The following is an 18,059-nucleotide window of genomic DNA, read 5'->3' on the forward strand; positions in this document are numbered from 1 at the left end:
AAGCTAACAATGTTTGCAGCGACTTTGAGCGGTTTACTAGCCAGGGGCATAGTGGCAAGTAGAGAAAGGCTGTTAGCGAGGTGGCTTCTCAGTCAGCCCCGCCCATGGACCCGCCCTTTGCCCCTCCACCACTTTGCCCTCTCGTCCAAATATGGTCGCTTTCCATATTATCTTTTGATAATCTGCAAGTAGGGGTTCCATGGTGTAATGGTCAGCACTCTGGACTTTGAATCCAGTAATCCGAGTTCATACAGCCAATGCGGAAGTCCACAATGCCTTATGGTGTCGTTAGCTAGATTCCCTTCTTCTTATCAGTGTCCTGGTGGTCCATCTGAAAATAATTTCATAATTAAGTAGATATTAAACCTTAAAGATCGGTATATTTGGGGGCGTGGCTGGCTTGATTGACAGGTCCAGTCTGGAGTGATTGACAGCCCGTTTGGACAAAGGGGGTCTTCTCCATGGAAGCTAACAATGTTTGCTGCGACTTTGAGCGGTTTACTAGCCAGGGGCATAGTGGCAAGTAGAGAAAGGCTGTTAGCGAGGTGACTTCTCAGGCAGCCCCGCCCATGGACCCGCCCTTTGCCCCTCCACCACTTTGCCCTCTCGTCCAAATATGGTCGCTTTCGATATTATCTTTTGATAATCTGCAAGCAGGGGTTCCATGGTGTGATGGTCAGCACTCTGGACTATGAATCCAGTAATCCGAGTGCAAATCTCGGTGGAACCTACAGGCAAAGTCCGCGACTCAAAATACAGCCAATGGAGAAGTCCACAATGCCTTATGGTGTCGTTAGCTAGATTCCCTTCTTCTTATCAGTGTCCTGGTGGTCCATCTGAAAATAATTTCATAATTAAGTCCGCGACTCAAAATACAGCCAATGCGGAAGTCAACAATGCCTTATGGTGTCGTTAGCTAGATTCCCTTCTTCTTATCAGTGTCCTGGTGGTCCATCTGAAAATAATTTCATAATTAAGTAGATATTAAACCTTAAAGATTGGTATATTTGGGGGCGTGGCTGGCTTGATTGACAGGTCCAGTCTGGAGTGATTGACAGCCCGTTTGGACAAAGGGGGTCTTCTCCATGGAAGCTAACAATGTTTGCAGCGACTTTGAGCGGTTTACTAGCCAGGGGCATAGTGGCAAGTAGAGAAAGGCTGTTAGCGAGGTAGCTTCTCAGTCAGCCCCGCCCATGGACCCGCCCTTTGCCCCTCCACCACTTTGCCCTCTCGGCCAAATATGGTCGCTTTCGATATTATCTTTTGATAATCTGCAAGTAGGGGTTCCATGGTGTAATGGTCAGCACTCTGGACTTTGAATCCAGTAATCCGAGTTCAAATCTCGGTGGAACCTACAGGCAAAGTCCGCGACTCAAAATACAGCCAATGCGGAAGTCCACAATGCCTTATGGTGTCGTTAGCTAGATTCCCTTCTTCTTATCAGTGTCCTGGTGGTCCATCTGAAAATAATTTCATAATTCAGGAGATATTAAACCTTAAAGATCGGTATATTTGGGTGCAAGGCTGGCTTGATTGACAGGTCCAGTCTGGAGTGATTGACAGCCCGTTTGGACAAAGGGGGTTTTCTCCATGGAAGCTAACAATGTTTGCAGCGACTTTGAGCGGTTTACTAGCCAGGGGCATAGTGGCAAGTAGAGAAAGGCTGTTAGCGAGGTGGCTTCTCAGTCAGCCCCGCCCATGGACCCGCCCTTTGCCCCTCCACCACTTTGCCCTCTCGTCCAAATATGGTCGCTTTCCATATTATCTTTTGATAATCTGCAAGTAGGGGTTCCATGGTGTAATGGTCAGCACTCTGGACTTTGAATCCAGTAATCCGAGTTCATACAGCCAATGCGGAAGTCCACAATGCCTTATGGTGTCGTTAGCTAGATTCCCTTCTTCTTATCAGTGTCCTGGTGGTCCATCTGAAAATAATTTCATAATTAAGTAGATATTAAACCTTAAAGATCGGTATATTTGGGGGCGTGGCTGGCTTGATTGACAGGTCCAGTCTGGAGTGATTGACAGCCCGTTTGGACAAAGGGGGTCTTCTCCATGGAAGCTAACAATGTTTGCTGCGACATTGAGCGGTTTACTAGCCAGGGGCATAGTGGCAAGTAGAGAAAGGCTGTTAGCGAGGTGACTTCTCAGGCAGCCCCGCCCATGGACCCGCCCTTTGCCCCTCCACCACTTTGCCCTCTCGTCCAAATATGGTCGCTTTCGATATTATCTTTTGATAATCTGCAAGTAGGGGTTCCATGGTGTAATGGTCAGCACTCTGGACTTTGAATCCAGTAATCCGAGTTCATACAGCCAATGCGGAAGTCCACAATGCCTTATGGTGTCGTTAGCTAGATTCCCTTCTTCTTATCAGTGTCCTGGTGGTCCATCTGAAAATAATTTCATAATTAAGTAGATATTAAACCTTAAAGATCGGTATATTTGGGGGCGTGGCTGGCTTGATTGACAGGTCCAGTCTGGAGTGATTGACAGCCCGTTTGGACAAAGGGGGTCTTCTCCATGGAAGCTAACAATGTTTGCTGCGACTTTGAGCGGTTTACTAGCCAGGGGCATAGTGGCAAGTAGAGAAAGGCTGTTAGCGAGGTGACTTCTCAGTCAGCCCCGCCCATGGACCCGCCCTTTGCCCCTCCACCACTTTGCCCTCTCGTCCAAATATGGTCGCTTTCGATATTATCTTTTGATAATCTGCAAGCAGGGGTTCCATGGTGTGATGGTCAGCACTCTGGACTATGAATACAGTAATCCGAGTGCAAATCTCGGTGGACCCTACAGGCAAAGTCCGCGACTCAAAATACAGCCAATGGAGAAGTCCACAATGCCTTATGGTGTCGTTAGCTAGATTCCCTTCTTCTTATCAGTGTCCTGGTGGTCCATCTGAAAATAATTTCATAATTAAGTAGATATTAAACCTTAAAGATCGGTATATTTGGGGACGTGGCTGGCTTGATTGACAGGTCCAGTCTGGAGTGATTGACAGCCCGTTTGGACAAAGGGGGTCTTCTCCATGGAAGCTAACAATGTTTGCTGCGACTTTGAGCGGTTTACTAGCCAGGGGCATAGTGGCAAGTAGAGAAAGGCTGTTAGCGAGGTGACTTCTCAGTCAGCCCCGCCCATGGACCCGCCCTTTGCCCCTCCACCACTTTTCCCTCTCGTCCAAATATGGTCGCTTTCGATATTATCTTTTGATAATCTGCAAGTAGGGGTTCCATGGTGTAATGGTCAGCACTCTGGACTTTGAATCCAGTAATCCGAGTTCAAATCTCGGTGGAACCTACAGGCAAAGTCCGCGACTCAAAATACAGCCAATGGAGAAGTCCACAATGCCTTATGGTGTCGTTAGCTAGATTCCCTTCTTCTTATCAGTGTCCTGGTGGTCCATCTGAAAATAATGTCATAATTAAATAGATATTAAACCTTAAAGATTGGTATATTTGGGGGCGTGGCTGGCTTGATTGACAGGTCCAGTCTGGAGTGATTGACAGCCCGTTTGGACAAAGGGGGTCTTCTCCATGGAAGCTAACAATGTTTGCTGCGACTTTGAGCGGTTTACTAGCCAGGGGCATAGTGGCAAGTAGAGAAAGGCTGTTAGCGAGGTGACTTCTCAGGCAGCCCCGCCCATGGACCCGCCCTTTGCCCCTCCACCACTTTGCCCTCTCGTCCAAATATGGTCGCTTTCGATATTATCTTTTGATAATCTGCAAGTAGGGGTTCCATGGTGTAATGGTCAGCACTCTGGACTTTGAATCCAGTAATCCGAGTTCATACAGCCAATGCGGAAGTCCACAATGCCTTATGGTGTCGTTAGCTAGATTCCCTTCTTCTTATCAGTGTCCTGGTGGTCCATCTGAAAATAATTTCATAATTAAGTAGATATTAAACCTTAAAGATCGGTATATTTGGGGGCGTGACTGGCTTGATTGACAGGTCCAGTCTGGAGTGATTGACAGCCCGTTTGGACAAAGGGGGTCTTCTCCATGGAAGCTAACAATGTTTGCAGCGACTTTGAGCGGTTTACTAGCCAGGGGCATAGTGGCAAGTAGAGAAAGGCTGTTAGCGAGGTGGCTTCTCAGTCAGCCCCGCCCATGGACCCGCCCTTTGCCCCTCCACCACTTTGCCCTCTCGTCCAAATATGGTCGCTTTCGATATTATCTTTTTATAACCTGCAAGTAGGGGTTCCATGGTGTAATGGTCAGCACTCTGGACTTTGAATCCAGTTATCCGAGTTCAAATCTCGGTGGAACCTACAGGCAAAGTCCGCGACTCAAAATACAGCCAATGCGGAAGTCCACAATGCCTTATGGTGTCGTTAGCTAGATTCCCTTCTTCTTATCAGTGTCCTGGTGGTCCATCTGAAAATAATTTCATAATTAAGTAGATATTAAACCTTAAAGATCGGTATATTTGGGGGCGTGACTGGCTTGATTGACAGGTCCAGTCTGGAGTGATTGACAGCCCATTTGGACAAAGGGGGTCTTCTCCATGGAAGCTAACAATGTTTGCAGCGACTTTGAGCGGTTTACTAGCCAGGGGCATAATGGCAAGTAGAGAAAGGCTGTTAGCGAGGTGGCTTCTCAGTCAGCCCCGCCCATGGACCCGCCCTTTGCCCCTCCACCACTTTGCCCTCTCGTCCAAATATGGTCGCTTTCGATATTATCTTTTTATAACCTGCAAGTAGGGGTTCCATGGTGTAATAGTCAGCACTCTGGACTTTGAATCCAGTAATCCGAGTTCAAATCTCGGTGGAACCTACAGGCAAAGTCCGCGACTCAAAATATAGCCAATGCGGAAGTCCACAATGCCTTATGGTGTCGTTAGCTAGATTCCCTTCTTCTTATCAGTGTCCTGGTGGTCCATCTGAAAATAATTTCATAATTAAGTAGATATTAAACCTTAAAGATCGGTATATTTAGGGGCGTGGCTGGCTTGATTGACAGGTCCAGTCTGGAGTGATTGACAGCCCGTTTGGACAAAGGGGGTCTTCTCCATGGAAGCTAACAATGTTTGCAGCGACTTTGAGCGGTTTACTAGCCAGGGGCATAGTGGCAAGTAGAGAAAGGCTGTTAGCGAGGTGGCTTCTCAGTCAGCCCTTCCCATGGACCCGCCCTTTGCCCCTCCACCACTTTGCCCTCTCGTCCAAATATGGTCGCTTTCGATATTATCTTTTGATAATCTGCAAGCAGGGGTTCCATGGTGTAATGGTCAGCACTCTGGACTTTGAATCCAGTAATCCGAGTTCATACAGCCAATGCGGAAGTCCACAATGCCTTATGGTGTCGTTAGCTAGATTCCCTTCTTCTTATCAGTGTCCTGGTGGTCCATCTGAAAATAATTTCATAATTAAGTAGATATTAAACCTTAAAGATTGGTATATTTGGGGGCGTGGCTGGCTTGATTGACAGGTCCAGTCTGGAGTGATTGACAGCCCGTTTGGACAAAGGGGGTCTTCTCCATGGAAGCTAACAATGTTTGCAGCGACTTTGAGCGGTTTACTAGCCAGGGGCATAGTGGCAAGTAGAGAAAGGCTGTTAGCGAGGTGGCTTCTCAGTCAGCCCCGCCCATGGACCCGCCCTTTGCCCCTCCACCACTTTGCCCTCTCGGCCAAATATGGTCGCTTTCGATATTATCTTTTGATAATCTGCAAGTAGGGGTTCCATGGTGTAATGGTCAGCACTCTGGACTTTGAATCCAGTAATCCGAGTTCAAATCTCGGTGGAACCTACAGGCAAAGTCCGCGACTCAAAATACAGCCAATGCGGAAGTCCACAATGCCTTATGGTGTCGTTAGCTAGATTCCCTTCTTCTTATCAGTGTCCTGGTGGTCCATCTGAAAATAATTTCATAATTCAGGAGATATTAAACCTTAAAGATCGGTATATTTGGGTGCAAGGCTGGCTTGATTGACAGGTCCAGTCTGGAGTGATTGACAGCCCGTTTGGACAAAGGGGGTTTTCTCCATGGAAGCTAACAATGTTTGCAGCGACTTTGAGCGGTTTACTAGCCAGGGGCATAGTGGCAAGTAGAGAAAGGCTGTTAGCGAGGTGGCTTCTCAGTCAGCCCCGCCCATGGACCCGCCCTTTGCCCCTCCACCACTTTGCCCTCTCGTCCAAATATGGTCGCTTTCCATATTATCTTTTGATAATCTGCAAGTAGGGGTTCCATGGTGTAATGGTCAGCACTCTGGACTTTGAATCCAGTAATCCGAGTTCATACAGCCAATGCGGAAGTCCACAATGCCTTATGGTGTCGTTAGCTAGATTCCCTTCTTCTTATCAGTGTCCTGGTGGTCCATCTGAAAATAATTTCATAATTAAGTAGATATTAAACCTTAAAGATCGGTATATTTGGGGGCGTGGCTGGCTTGATTGACAGGTCCAGTCTGGAGTGATTGACAGCCCGTTTGGACAAAGGGGGTCTTCTCCATGGAAGCTAACAATGTTTGCTGCGACATTGAGCGGTTTACTAGCCAGGGGCATAGTGGCAAGTAGAGAAAGGCTGTTAGCGAGGTGACTTCTCAGGCAGCCCCGCCCATGGACCCGCCCTTTGCCCCTCCACCACTTTGCCCTCTCGTCCAAATATGGTCGCTTTCGATATTATCTTTTGATAATCTGCAAGTAGGGGTTCCATGGTGTAATGGTCAGCACTCTGGACTTTGAATCCAGTAATCCGAGTTCATACAGCCAATGCGGAAGTCCACAATGCCTTATGGTGTCGTTAGCTAGATTCCCTTCTTCTTATCAGTGTCCTGGTGGTCCATCTGAAAATAATTTCATAATTAAGTAGATATTAAACCTTAAAGATCGGTATATTTGGGGGCGTGGCTGGCTTGATTGACAGGTCCAGTCTGGAGTGATTGACAGCCCGTTTGGACAAAGGGGGTCTTCTCCATGGAAGCTAACAATGTTTGCTGCGACTTTGAGCGGTTTACTAGCCAGGGGCATAGTGGCAAGTAGAGAAAGGCTGTTAGCGAGGTGACTTCTCAGTCAGCCCCGCCCATGGACCCGCCCTTTGCCCCTCCACCACTTTGCCCTCTCGTCCAAATATGGTCGCTTTCGATATTATCTTTTGATAATCTGCAAGCAGGGGTTCCATGGTGTGATGGTCAGCACTCTGGACTATGAATACAGTAATCCGAGTGCAAATCTCGGTGGACCCTACAGGCAAAGTCCGCGACTCAAAATACAGCCAATGGAGAAGTCCACAATGCCTTATGGTGTCGTTAGCTAGATTCCCTTCTTCTTATCAGTGTCCTGGTGGTCCATCTGAAAATAATTTCATAATTAAGTAGATATTAAACCTTAAAGATCGGTATATTTGGGGACGTGGCTGGCTTGATTGACAGGTCCAGTCTGGAGTGATTGACAGCCCGTTTGGACAAAGGGGGTCTTCTCCATGGAAGCTAACAATGTTTGCTGCGACTTTGAGCGGTTTACTAGCCAGGGGCATAGTGGCAAGTAGAGAAAGGCTGTTAGCGAGGTGACTTCTCAGTCAGCCCCGCCCATGGACCCGCCCTTTGCCCCTCCACCACTTTTCCCTCTCGTCCAAATATGGTCGCTTTCGATATTATCTTTTGATAATCTGCAAGTAGGGGTTCCATGGTGTAATGGTCAGCACTCTGGACTTTGAATCCAGTAATCCGAGTTCAAATCTCGGTGGAACCTACAGGCAAAGTCCGCGACTCAAAATACAGCCAATGGAGAAGTCCACAATGCCTTATGGTGTCGTTAGCTAGATTCCCTTCTTCTTATCAGTGTCCTGGTGGTCCATCTGAAAATAATGTCATAATTAAATAGATATTAAACCTTAAAGATTGGTATATTTGGGGGCGTGGCTGGCTTGATTGACAGGTCCAGTCTGGAGTGATTGACAGCCCGTTTGGACAAAGGGGGTCTTCTCCATGGAAGCTAACAATGTTTGCTGCGACTTTGAGCGGTTTACTAGCCAGGGGCATAGTGGCAAGTAGAGAAAGGCTGTTAGCGAGGTGACTTCTCAGGCAGCCCCGCCCATGGACCCGCCCTTTGCCCCTCCACCACTTTGCCCTCTCGTCCAAATATGGTCGCTTTCGATATTATCTTTTGATAATCTGCAAGTAGGGGTTCCATGGTGTAATGGTCAGCACTCTGGACTTTGAATCCAGTAATCCGAGTTCATACAGCCAATGCGGAAGTCCACAATGCCTTATGGTGTCGTTAGCTAGATTCCCTTCTTCTTATCAGTGTCCTGGTGGTCCATCTGAAAATAATTTCATAATTAAGTAGATATTAAACCTTAAAGATCGGTATATTTGGGGGCGTGACTGGCTTGATTGACAGGTCCAGTCTGGAGTGATTGACAGCCCGTTTGGACAAAGGGGGTCTTCTCCATGGAAGCTAACAATGTTTGCAGCGACTTTGAGCGGTTTACTAGCCAGGGGCATAGTGGCAAGTAGAGAAAGGCTGTTAGCGAGGTGGCTTCTCAGTCAGCCCCGCCCATGGACCCGCCCTTTGCCCCTCCACCACTTTGCCCTCTCGTCCAAATATGGTCGCTTTCGATATTATCTTTTTATAACCTGCAAGTAGGGGTTCCATGGTGTAATGGTCAGCACTCTGGACTTTGAATCCAGTTATCCGAGTTCAAATCTCGGTGGAACCTACAGGCAAAGTCCGCGACTCAAAATACAGCCAATGCGGAAGTCCACAATGCCTTATGGTGTCGTTAGCTAGATTCCCTTCTTCTTATCAGTGTCCTGGTGGTCCATCTGAAAATAATTTCATAATTAAGTAGATATTAAACCTTAAAGATCGGTATATTTGGGGGCGTGACTGGCTTGATTGACAGGTCCAGTCTGGAGTGATTGACAGCCCATTTGGACAAAGGGGGTCTTCTCCATGGAAGCTAACAATGTTTGCAGCGACTTTGAGCGGTTTACTAGCCAGGGGCATAATGGCAAGTAGAGAAAGGCTGTTAGCGAGGTGGCTTCTCAGTCAGCCCCGCCCATGGACCCGCCCTTTGCCCCTCCACCACTTTGCCCTCTCGTCCAAATATGGTCGCTTTCGATATTATCTTTTTATAACCTGCAAGTAGGGGTTCCATGGTGTAATAGTCAGCACTCTGGACTTTGAATCCAGTAATCCGAGTTCAAATCTCGGTGGAACCTACAGGCAAAGTCCGCGACTCAAAATATAGCCAATGCGGAAGTCCACAATGCCTTATGGTGTCGTTAGCTAGATTCCCTTCTTCTTATCAGTGTCCTGGTGGTCCATCTGAAAATAATTTCATAATTAAGTAGATATTAAACCTTAAAGATCGGTATATTTAGGGGCGTGGCTGGCTTGATTGACAGGTCCAGTCTGGAGTGATTGACAGCCCGTTTGGACAAAGGGGGTCTTCTCCATGGAAGCTAACAATGTTTGCAGCGACTTTGAGCGGTTTACTAGCCAGGGGCATAGTGGCAAGTAGAGAAAGGCTGTTAGCGAGGTGGCTTCTCAGTCAGCCCTTCCCATGGACCCGCCCTTTGCCCCTCCACCACTTTGCCCTCTCGTCCAAATATGGTCGCTTTCGATATTATCTTTTGATAATCTGCAAGCAGGGGTTCCATGGTGTAATGGTCAGCACTCTGGACTTTGAATCCAGTAATCCGAGTTCATACAGCCAATGCGGAAGTCCACAATGCCTTATGGTGTCGTTAGCTAGATTCCCTTCTTCTTATCAGTGTCCTGGTGGTCCATCTGAAAATAATGTCATAATTAAGTAGATATTAAACCTTAAAGATCGGTATATTTGGGGGCAAGGCTGGCTTGATTGACAGGTCCAGTCTGGAGTGATTGACAGCCCGTTTGGACAAAGGGGGTTTTCTCCATGGAAGCTAACAATGTTTGCAGCGACTTTGAGCGGTTTACTAGCCAGGGGCATAGTGGCAAGTAGACAAAGGCTGTTAGCGAGGTGGCTTCTCAGTCAGCCCCGCCCATGGACCCGCCCTTTGCCCCTCCACCACTTTGCCCTCTCGTCCAAATAAGGTCGCTTTCCATATTATCTTTTGATAATCTGCAAGTAGGGGTTCCATGGTGTAATGGTCAGCACTCTGGACTTTGAATCCAGTAATCCGAGTTCATACAGCCAATGCGGAAGTCCACAATGCCTTATGGTGTCGTTAGCTAGATTCCCTTCTTCTTATCAGTGTCCTGGTGGTCCATCTGAAAATAATTTCATAATTAAGTAGATATTAAACCTTAAAGATCGGTATATTTGGGGGCGTGGCTGGCTTGATTGACAGGTCCAGTCTGGAGTGATTGACAGCCCGTTTGGACAAAGGGGGTCTTCTCCATGGAAGCTAACAATGTTTGCTGCGACTTTGAGCGGTTTACTAGCCAGGGGCATAGTGGCAAGTAGAGAAAGGCTGTTAGCGAGGTGACTTCTCAGGCAGCCCCGCCCATGGACCCGCCCTTTGCCCCTCCACCACTTTGCCCTCTCGTCCAAATATGGTCGCTTTCGATATTATCTTTTGATAATCTGCAAGCAGGGGTTCCATGGTGTGATGGTCAGCACTCTGGACTATGAATCCAGTAATCCGAGTGCAAATCTCGGTGGAACCTACAGGCAAAGTCCGCGACTCAAAATACAGCCAATGGAGAAGTCCACAATGCCTTATGGTGTCGTTAGCTAGATTCCCTTCTTCTTATCAGTGTCCTGGTGGTCCATCTGAAAATAATTTCATAATTAAGTAGATATTAAACCTTAAAGATCGGTATATTTGGGGGCGTGGCTGGCTTGATTGACAGGTCCAGTCTGGAGTGATTGACAGCCCGTTTGGACAAAGGGGGTCTTCTCCATGGAAGCTAACAATGTTTGCTGCGACTTTGAGCGGTTTACTAGCCAGGGGCATAGTGGCAAGTAGAGAAAGGCTGTTAGCGAGGTGACTTCTCAGTCAGCCCCGCCCATGGACCCGCCCTTTGCCCCTCCACCACTTTGCCCTCTCGTCCAAATATGGTCGCTTTCGATATTATCTTTTGATAATCTGCAAGCAGGGGTTCCATGGTGTGATGGTCAGCACTCTGGACTATGAATCCAGTAATCCGAGTGCAAATCTCGGTGGAACCTACAGGCAAAGTCCGCGACTCAAAATACAGCCAATGGAGAAGTCCACAATGCCTTATGGTGTCGTTAGCTAGATTCCCTTCTTCTTATCAGTGTCCTGGTGGTCCATCTGAAAATAATTTCATAATTAAGTAGATATTAAACCTTAAAGATCGGTATATTTGGGGACGTGGCTGGCTTGATTGACAGGTCCAGTCTGGAGTGATTGACAGCCCGTTTGGACAAAGGGGGTCTTCTCCATGGAAGCTAACAATGTTTGCTGCGACTTTGAGCGGTTTACTAGCCAGGGGCATAGTGGCAAGTAGAGAAAGGCTGTTAGCGAGGTGACTTCTCAGTCAGCCCCGCCCATGGACCCGCCCTTTGCCCCTCCACCACTTTTCCCTCTCGTCCAAATATGGTCGCTTTCGATATTATCTTTTGATAATCTGCAAGTAGGGGTTCCATGGTGTAATGGTCAGCACTCTGGACTTTGAATCCAGTAATCCGAGTTCAAATCTCGGTGGAACCTACAGGCAAAGTCCGCGACTCAAAATACAGCCAATGGAGAAGTCCACAATGCCTTATGGTGTCGTTAGCTAGATTCCCTTCTTCTTATCAGTGTCCTGGTGGTCCATCTGAAAATAATGTCATAATTAAATAGATATTAAACCTTAAAGATCGGTATATTTGGGGGCGTGGCTGGCTTGATTGACAGGTCCAGTCTGGAGTGATTGACAGCCAGTTTGGACAAAGGGGGTCTTCTCCATGGAAGCTAACAATGTTTGCTGCGACTTTGAGCGGTTTACTAGCCAGGGGCATAGTGGCAAGTAGAGAAAGGCTGTTAGCGAGGTGACTTCTCAGGCAGCCCCGCCCATGGACCCGCCCTTTGCCCCTCCACGACTTTGCCTTCTCGTCCAAATATGGTCGCTTTCGATATTATCTTTTGATAATCTGCAAGTAGGGGTTCCATGGTGTAATGGTCAGCACTCTGGACTTTGAATCCAGTAATCCGAGTTCATACAGCCAATGCGGAAGTCCACAATGCCTTATGGTGTCGTTAGCTAGATTCCCTTCTTCTTATCAGTGTCCTGGTGGTCCATCTGAAAATAATTTCATAATTAAGTAGATATTAAACCTTAAAGATCGGTATATTTGGGGGCGTGACTGGCTTGATTGACAGGTCCAGTCTGGAGTGATTGACAGCCCGTTTGGACAAAGGGGGTCTTCTCCATGGAAGCTAACAATGTTTGCAGCGACTTTGAGCGGTTTACTAGCCAGGGGCATAGTGGCAAGTAGAGAAAGGCTGTTAGCGAGGTGGCTTCTCAGTCAGCCCCGCCCATGGACCCGCCCTTTGCCCCTCCACCACTTTGCCCTCTCGTCCAAATATGGTCGCTTTCGATATTATCTTTTTATAACCTGCAAGTAGGGGTTCCATGGTGTAATGGTCAGCACTCTGGACTTTGAATCCAGTTATCCGAGTTCAAATCTCGGTGGAACCTACAGGCAAAGTCCGCGACTCAAAATACAGCCAATGCGGAAGTCCACAATGCCTTATGGTGTCGTTAGCTAGATTCCCTTCTTCTTATCAGTGTCCTGGTGGTCCATCTGAAAATAATTTCATAATTAAGTAGATATTAAACCTTAAAGATCGGTATATTTGGGGGCGTGACTGGCTTGATTGACAGGTCCAGTCTGGAGTGATTGACAGCCCATTTGGACAAAGGGGGTCTTCTCCATGGAAGCTAACAATGTTTGCAGCGACTTTGAGCGGTTTACTAGCCAGGGGCATAATGGCAAGTAGAGAAAGGCTGTTAGCGAGGTGGCTTCTCAGTCAGCCCCGCCCATGGACCCGCCCTTTGCCCCTCCACCACTTTGCCCTCTCGTCCAAATATGGTCGCTTTCGATATTATCTTTTTATAACCTGCAAGTAGGGGTTCCATGGTGTAATAGTCAGCACTCTGGACTTTGAATCCAGTAATCCGAGTTCAAATCTCGGTGGAACCTACAGGCAAAGTCCGCGACTCAAAATATAGCCAATGCGGAAGTCCACAATGCCTTATGGTGTCGTTAGCTAGATTCCCTTCTTCTTATCAGTGTCCTGGTGGTCCATCTGAAAATAATTTCATAATTAAGTAGATATTAAACCTTAAAGATCGGTATATTTAGGGGCGTGGCTGGCTTGATTGACAGGTCCAGTCTGGAGTGATTGACAGCCCGTTTGGACAAAGGGGGTCTTCTCCATGGAAGCTAACAATGTTTGCAGCGACTTTGAGCGGTTTACTAGCCAGGGGCATAGTGGCAAGTAGAGAAAGGCTGTTAGCGAGGTGGCTTCTCAGTCAGCCCTTCCCATGGACCCGCCCTTTGCCCCTCCACCACTTTGCCCTCTCGTCCAAATATGGTCGCTTTCGATATTATCTTTTGATAATCTGCAAGCAGGGGTTCCATGGTGTGATGGTCAGCACTCTGGACTATGAATCCAGTAATCCGAGTGCAAATCTCGGTGGAACCTACAGGCAAAGTCCGCGACTCAAAATACAGCCAATGGAGAAGTCCACAATGCCTTATGGTGTCGTTAGCTAGATTCCCTTCTTCTTATCAGTGTCCTGGTGGTCCATCTGAAAATAATTTCATAATTAAGTAGATATTAAACCTTAAAGATCGGTATATTTGGGGACGTGGCTGGCTTGATTGACAGGTCCAGTCTGGAGTGATTGACAGCCCGTTTGGACAAAGGGGGTCTTCTCCATGGAAGCTAACAATGTTTGCTGCGACTTTGAGCGGTTTACTAGCCAGGGGCATAGTGGCAAGTAGAGAAAGGCTGTTAGCGAGGTGACTTCTCAGTCAGCCCCGCCCATGGACCCGCCCTTTGCCCCTCCACCACTTTTCCCTCTCGTCCAAATATGGTCGCTTTCGATATTATCTTTTGATAATCTGCAAGTAGGGGTTCCATGGTGTAATGGTCAGCACTCTGGACTTTGAATCCAGTAATCCGAGTTCAAATCTCGGTGGAACCTACAGGCAAAGTCCGCGACTCAAAATACAGCCAATGGAGAAGTCCACAATGCCTTATGGTGTCGTTAGCTAGATTCCCTTCTTCTTATCAGTGTCCTGGTGGTCCATCTGAAAATAATGTCATAATTAAATAGATATTAAACCTTAAAGATCGGTATATTTGGGGGCGTGGCTGGCTTGATTGACAGGTCCAGTCTGGAGTGATTGACAGCCCGTTTGGACAAAGGGGGTCTTCTCCATGGAAGCTAACAATGTTTGCTGCGACTTTGAGCGGTTTACTAGCCAGGGGCATAGTGGCAAGTAGAGAAAGGCTGTTAGCGAGGTGACTTCTCAGGCAGCCCCGCCCATGGACCCGCCCTTTGCCCCTCCACGACTTTGCCCTCTCGTCCAAATATGGTCGCTTTCGATATTATCTTTTGATAATCTGCAAGTAGGGGTTCCATGGTGTAATGGTCAGCACTCTGGACTTTGAATCCAGTAATCCGAGTTCATACAGCCAATGCGGAAGTCCACAATGCCTTATGGTGTCGTTAGCTAGATTCCCTTCTTCTTATCAGTGTCCTGGTGGTCCATCTGAAAATAATTTCATAATTAAGTAGATATTAAACCTTAAAGATCGGTATATTTGGGGGCGTGACTGGCTTGATTGACAGGTCCAGTCTGGAGTGATTGACAGCCCGTTTGGACAAAGGGGGTCTTCTCCATGGAAGCTAACAATGTTTGCAGCGACTTTGAGCGGTTTACTAGCCAGGGGCATAGTGGCAAGTAGAGAAAGGCTGTTAGCGAGGTGGCTTCTCAGTCAGCCCCGCCCATGGACCCGCCCTTTGCCCCTCCACCACTTTGCCCTCTCGTCCAAATATGGTCGCTTTCGATATTATCTTTTTATAACCTGCAAGTAGGGGTTCCATGGTGTAATGGTCAGCACTCTGGACTTTGAATCCAGTTATCCGAGTTCAAATCTCGGTGGAACCTACAGGCAAAGTCCGCGACTCAAAATACAGCCAATGCGGAAGTCCACAATGCCTTATGGTGTCGTTAGCTAGATTCCCTTCTTCTTATCAGTGTCCTGGTGGTCCATCTGAAAATAATTTCATAATTAAGTAGATATTAAACCTTAAAGATCGGTATATTTGGGGGCGTGACTGGCTTGATTGACAGGTCCAGTCTGGAGTGATTGACAGCCCATTTGGACAAAGGGGGTCTTCTCCATGGAAGCTAACAATGTTTGCAGCGACTTTGAGCGGTTTACTAGCCAGGGGCATAATGGCAAGTAGAGAAAGGCTGTTAGCGAGGTGGCTTCTCAGTCAGCCCCGCCCATGGACCCGCCCTTTGCCCCTCCACCACTTTGCCCTCTCGTCCAAATATGGTCGCTTTCGATATTATCTTTTTATAACCTGCAAGTAGGGGTTCCATGGTGTAATAGTCAGCACTCTGGACTTTGAATCCAGTAATCCGAGTTCAAATCTCGGTGGAACCTACAGGCAAAGTCCGCGACTCAAAATATAGCCAATGCGGAAGTCCACAATGCCTTATGGTGTCGTTAGCTAGATTCCCTTCTTCTTATCAGTGTCCTGGTGGTCCATCTGAAAATAATTTCATAATTAAGTAGATATTAAACCTTAAAGATCGGTATATTTAGGGGCGTGGCTGGCTTGATTGACAGGTCCAGTCTGGAGTGATTGACAGCCCGTTTGGACAAAGGGGGTCTTCTCCATGGAAGCTAACAATGTTTGCAGCGACTTTGAGCGGTTTACTAGCCAGGGGCATAGTGGCAAGTAGAGAAAGGCTGTTAGCGAGGTGGCTTCTCAGTCAGCCCTTCCCATGGACCCGCCCTTTGCCCCTCCACCACTTTGCCCTCTCGTCCAAATATGGTCGCTTTCGATATTATCTTTTGATAATCTGCAAGCAGGGGTTCCATGGTGTAATGGTCAGCACTCTGGACTTTGAATCCAGTAATCCGAGTTCATACAGCCAATGCGGAAGTCCACAATGCCTTATGGTGTCGTTAGCTAGATTCCCTTCTTCTTATCAGTGTCCTGGTGGTCCATCTGAAAATAATGTCATAATTAAGTAGATATTAAACCTTAAAGATCGGTATATTTGGGGGCAAGGCTGGCTTGATTGACAGGTCCAGTCTGGAGTGATTGACAGCCCGTTTGGACAAAGGGGGTTTTCTCCATGGAAGCTAACAATGTTTGCAGCGACTTTGAGCGGTTTACTAGCCAGGGGCATAGTGGCAAGTAGACAAAGGCTGTTAGCGAGGTGGCTTCTCAGTCAGCCCCGCCCATGGACCCGCCCTTTGCCCCTCCACCACTTTGCCCTCTCGTCCAAATAAGGTCGCTTTCCATATTATCTTTTGATAATCTGCAAGTAGGGGTTCCATGGTGTAATGGTCAGCACTCTGGACTTTGAATCCAGTAATCCGAGTTCATACAGCCAATGCGGAAGTCCACAATGCCTTATGGTGTCGTTAGCTAGATTCCCTTCTTCTTATCAGTGTCCTGGTGGTCCATCTGAAAATAATTTCATAATTAAGTAGATATTAAACCTTAAAGATCGGTATATTTGGGGGCGTGGCTGGCTTGATTGACAGGTCCAGTCTGGAGTGATTGACAGCCCGTTTGGACAAAGGGGGTCTTCTCCATGGAAGCTAACAATGTTTGCTGCGACTTTGAGCGGTTTACTAGCCAGGGGCATAGTGGCAAGTAGAGAAAGGCTGTTAGCGAGGTGACTTCTCAGGCAGCCCCGCCCATGGACCCGCCCTTTGCCCCTCCACCACTTTGCCCTCTCGTCCAAATATGGTCGCTTTCGATATTATCTTTTGATAATCTGCAAGCAGGGGTTCCATGGTGTGATGGTCAGCACTCTGGACTATGAATCCAGTAATCCGAGTGCAAATCTCGGTGGAACCTACAGGCAAAGTCCGCGACTCAAAATACAGCCAATGGAGAAGTCCACAATGCCTTATGGTGTCGTTAGCTAGATTCCCTTCTTCTTATCAGTGTCCTGGTGGTCCATCTGAAAATAATTTCATAATTAAGTAGATATTAAACCTTAAAGATCGGTATATTTGGGGGCGTGGCTGGCTTGATTGACAGGTCCAGTCTGGAGTGATTGACAGCCCGTTTGGACAAAGGGGGTCTTCTCCATGGAAGCTAACAATGTTTGCTGCGACTTTGAGCGGTTTACTAGCCAGGGGCATAGTGGCAAGTAGAGAAAGGCTGTTAGCGAGGTGACTTCTCAGTCAGCCCCGCCCATGGACCCGCCCTTTGCCCCTCCACCACTTTGCCCTCTCGTCCAAATATGGTCGCTTTCGATATTATCTTTTGATAATCTGCAAGCAGGGGTTCCATGGTGTGATGGTCAGCACTCTGGACTATGAATCCAGTAATCCGAGTGCAAATCTCGGTGGAACCTACAGGCAAAGTCCGCGACTCAAAATACAGCCAATGGAGAAGTCCACAATGCCTTATGGTGTCGTTAGCTAGATTCCCTTCTTCTTATCAGTGTCCTGGTGGTCCATCTGAAAATAATTTCATAATTAAGTAGATATTAAACCTTAAAGATCGGTATATTTGGGGACGTGGCTGGCTTGATTGACAGGTCCAGTCTGGAGTGATTGACAGCCCGTTTGGACAAAGGGGGTCTTCTCCATGGAAGCTAACAATGTTTGCTGCGACTTTGAGCGGTTTACTAGCCAGGGGCATAGTGGCAAGTAGAGAAAGGCTGTTAGCGAGGTGACTTCTCAGTCAGCCCCGCCCATGGACCCGCCCTTTGCCCCTCCACCACTTTTCCCTCTCGTCCAAATATGGTCGCTTTCGATATTATCTTTTGATAATCTGCAAGTAGGGGTTCCATGGTGTAATGGTCAGCACTCTGGACTTTGAATCCAGTAATCCGAGTTCAAATCTCGGTGGAACCTACAGGCAAAGTCCGCGACTCAAAATACAGCCAATGGAGAAGTCCACAATGCCTTA

General features: G+C 47.6%; 15 non-coding genes across 15 annotated transcripts; all 15 read left to right on the top strand.

The window, feature by feature from the left end:
- Positions 1 to 1,282: 1,282 nt before the first annotated feature.
- trnaq-uug (transfer RNA glutamine (anticodon UUG)) lies at positions 1,283 to 1,354 on the top strand. Its single transcript has one exon. It is a non-coding gene; the product is annotated as a tRNA-Gln (tRNA).
- Positions 1,355 to 3,222: 1,868 nt separating this feature from the next.
- Positions 3,223 to 3,294, top strand: trnaq-uug (transfer RNA glutamine (anticodon UUG)). The gene has a single exon. It is a non-coding gene; the product is annotated as a tRNA-Gln (tRNA).
- Positions 3,295 to 4,192: 898 nt separating this feature from the next.
- On the top strand, positions 4,193 to 4,264 carry trnaq-uug (transfer RNA glutamine (anticodon UUG)). The gene has a single exon. It is a non-coding gene; the product is annotated as a tRNA-Gln (tRNA).
- A 433-nt stretch (positions 4,265 to 4,697) lies between these two features.
- trnaq-uug (transfer RNA glutamine (anticodon UUG)) lies at positions 4,698 to 4,769 on the top strand. Its single transcript has one exon. It is a non-coding gene; the product is annotated as a tRNA-Gln (tRNA).
- Positions 4,770 to 5,667: 898 nt separating this feature from the next.
- trnaq-uug (transfer RNA glutamine (anticodon UUG)) lies at positions 5,668 to 5,739 on the top strand. The gene has a single exon. It is a non-coding gene; the product is annotated as a tRNA-Gln (tRNA).
- Positions 5,740 to 7,607: 1,868 nt separating this feature from the next.
- Positions 7,608 to 7,679, top strand: trnaq-uug (transfer RNA glutamine (anticodon UUG)). Its single transcript has one exon. It is a non-coding gene; the product is annotated as a tRNA-Gln (tRNA).
- An 898-nt stretch (positions 7,680 to 8,577) lies between these two features.
- Positions 8,578 to 8,649, top strand: trnaq-uug (transfer RNA glutamine (anticodon UUG)). The gene has a single exon. It is a non-coding gene; the product is annotated as a tRNA-Gln (tRNA).
- Positions 8,650 to 9,082: 433 nt separating this feature from the next.
- On the top strand, positions 9,083 to 9,154 carry trnaq-uug (transfer RNA glutamine (anticodon UUG)). The gene has a single exon. It is a non-coding gene; the product is annotated as a tRNA-Gln (tRNA).
- A 2,373-nt stretch (positions 9,155 to 11,527) lies between these two features.
- trnaq-uug (transfer RNA glutamine (anticodon UUG)) lies at positions 11,528 to 11,599 on the top strand. The gene has a single exon. It is a non-coding gene; the product is annotated as a tRNA-Gln (tRNA).
- Positions 11,600 to 12,497: 898 nt separating this feature from the next.
- On the top strand, positions 12,498 to 12,569 carry trnaq-uug (transfer RNA glutamine (anticodon UUG)). The gene has a single exon. It is a non-coding gene; the product is annotated as a tRNA-Gln (tRNA).
- A 433-nt stretch (positions 12,570 to 13,002) lies between these two features.
- Positions 13,003 to 13,074, top strand: trnaq-uug (transfer RNA glutamine (anticodon UUG)). The gene has a single exon. It is a non-coding gene; the product is annotated as a tRNA-Gln (tRNA).
- A 938-nt stretch (positions 13,075 to 14,012) lies between these two features.
- Positions 14,013 to 14,084, top strand: trnaq-uug (transfer RNA glutamine (anticodon UUG)). The gene has a single exon. It is a non-coding gene; the product is annotated as a tRNA-Gln (tRNA).
- Positions 14,085 to 14,982: 898 nt separating this feature from the next.
- trnaq-uug (transfer RNA glutamine (anticodon UUG)) lies at positions 14,983 to 15,054 on the top strand. Its single transcript has one exon. It is a non-coding gene; the product is annotated as a tRNA-Gln (tRNA).
- A 433-nt stretch (positions 15,055 to 15,487) lies between these two features.
- trnaq-uug (transfer RNA glutamine (anticodon UUG)) lies at positions 15,488 to 15,559 on the top strand. Its single transcript has one exon. It is a non-coding gene; the product is annotated as a tRNA-Gln (tRNA).
- A 2,373-nt stretch (positions 15,560 to 17,932) lies between these two features.
- trnaq-uug (transfer RNA glutamine (anticodon UUG)) lies at positions 17,933 to 18,004 on the top strand. Its single transcript has one exon. It is a non-coding gene; the product is annotated as a tRNA-Gln (tRNA).
- Positions 18,005 to 18,059: the final 55 nt, after the last annotated feature.

Source organism: Osmerus eperlanus, chromosome 25 (genome assembly GCF_963692335.1).
Source record: "Osmerus eperlanus chromosome 25, fOsmEpe2.1, whole genome shotgun sequence".
In the NCBI taxonomy this organism is placed as follows: Eukaryota; Metazoa; Chordata; class Actinopteri; order Osmeriformes; family Osmeridae; genus Osmerus; species Osmerus eperlanus.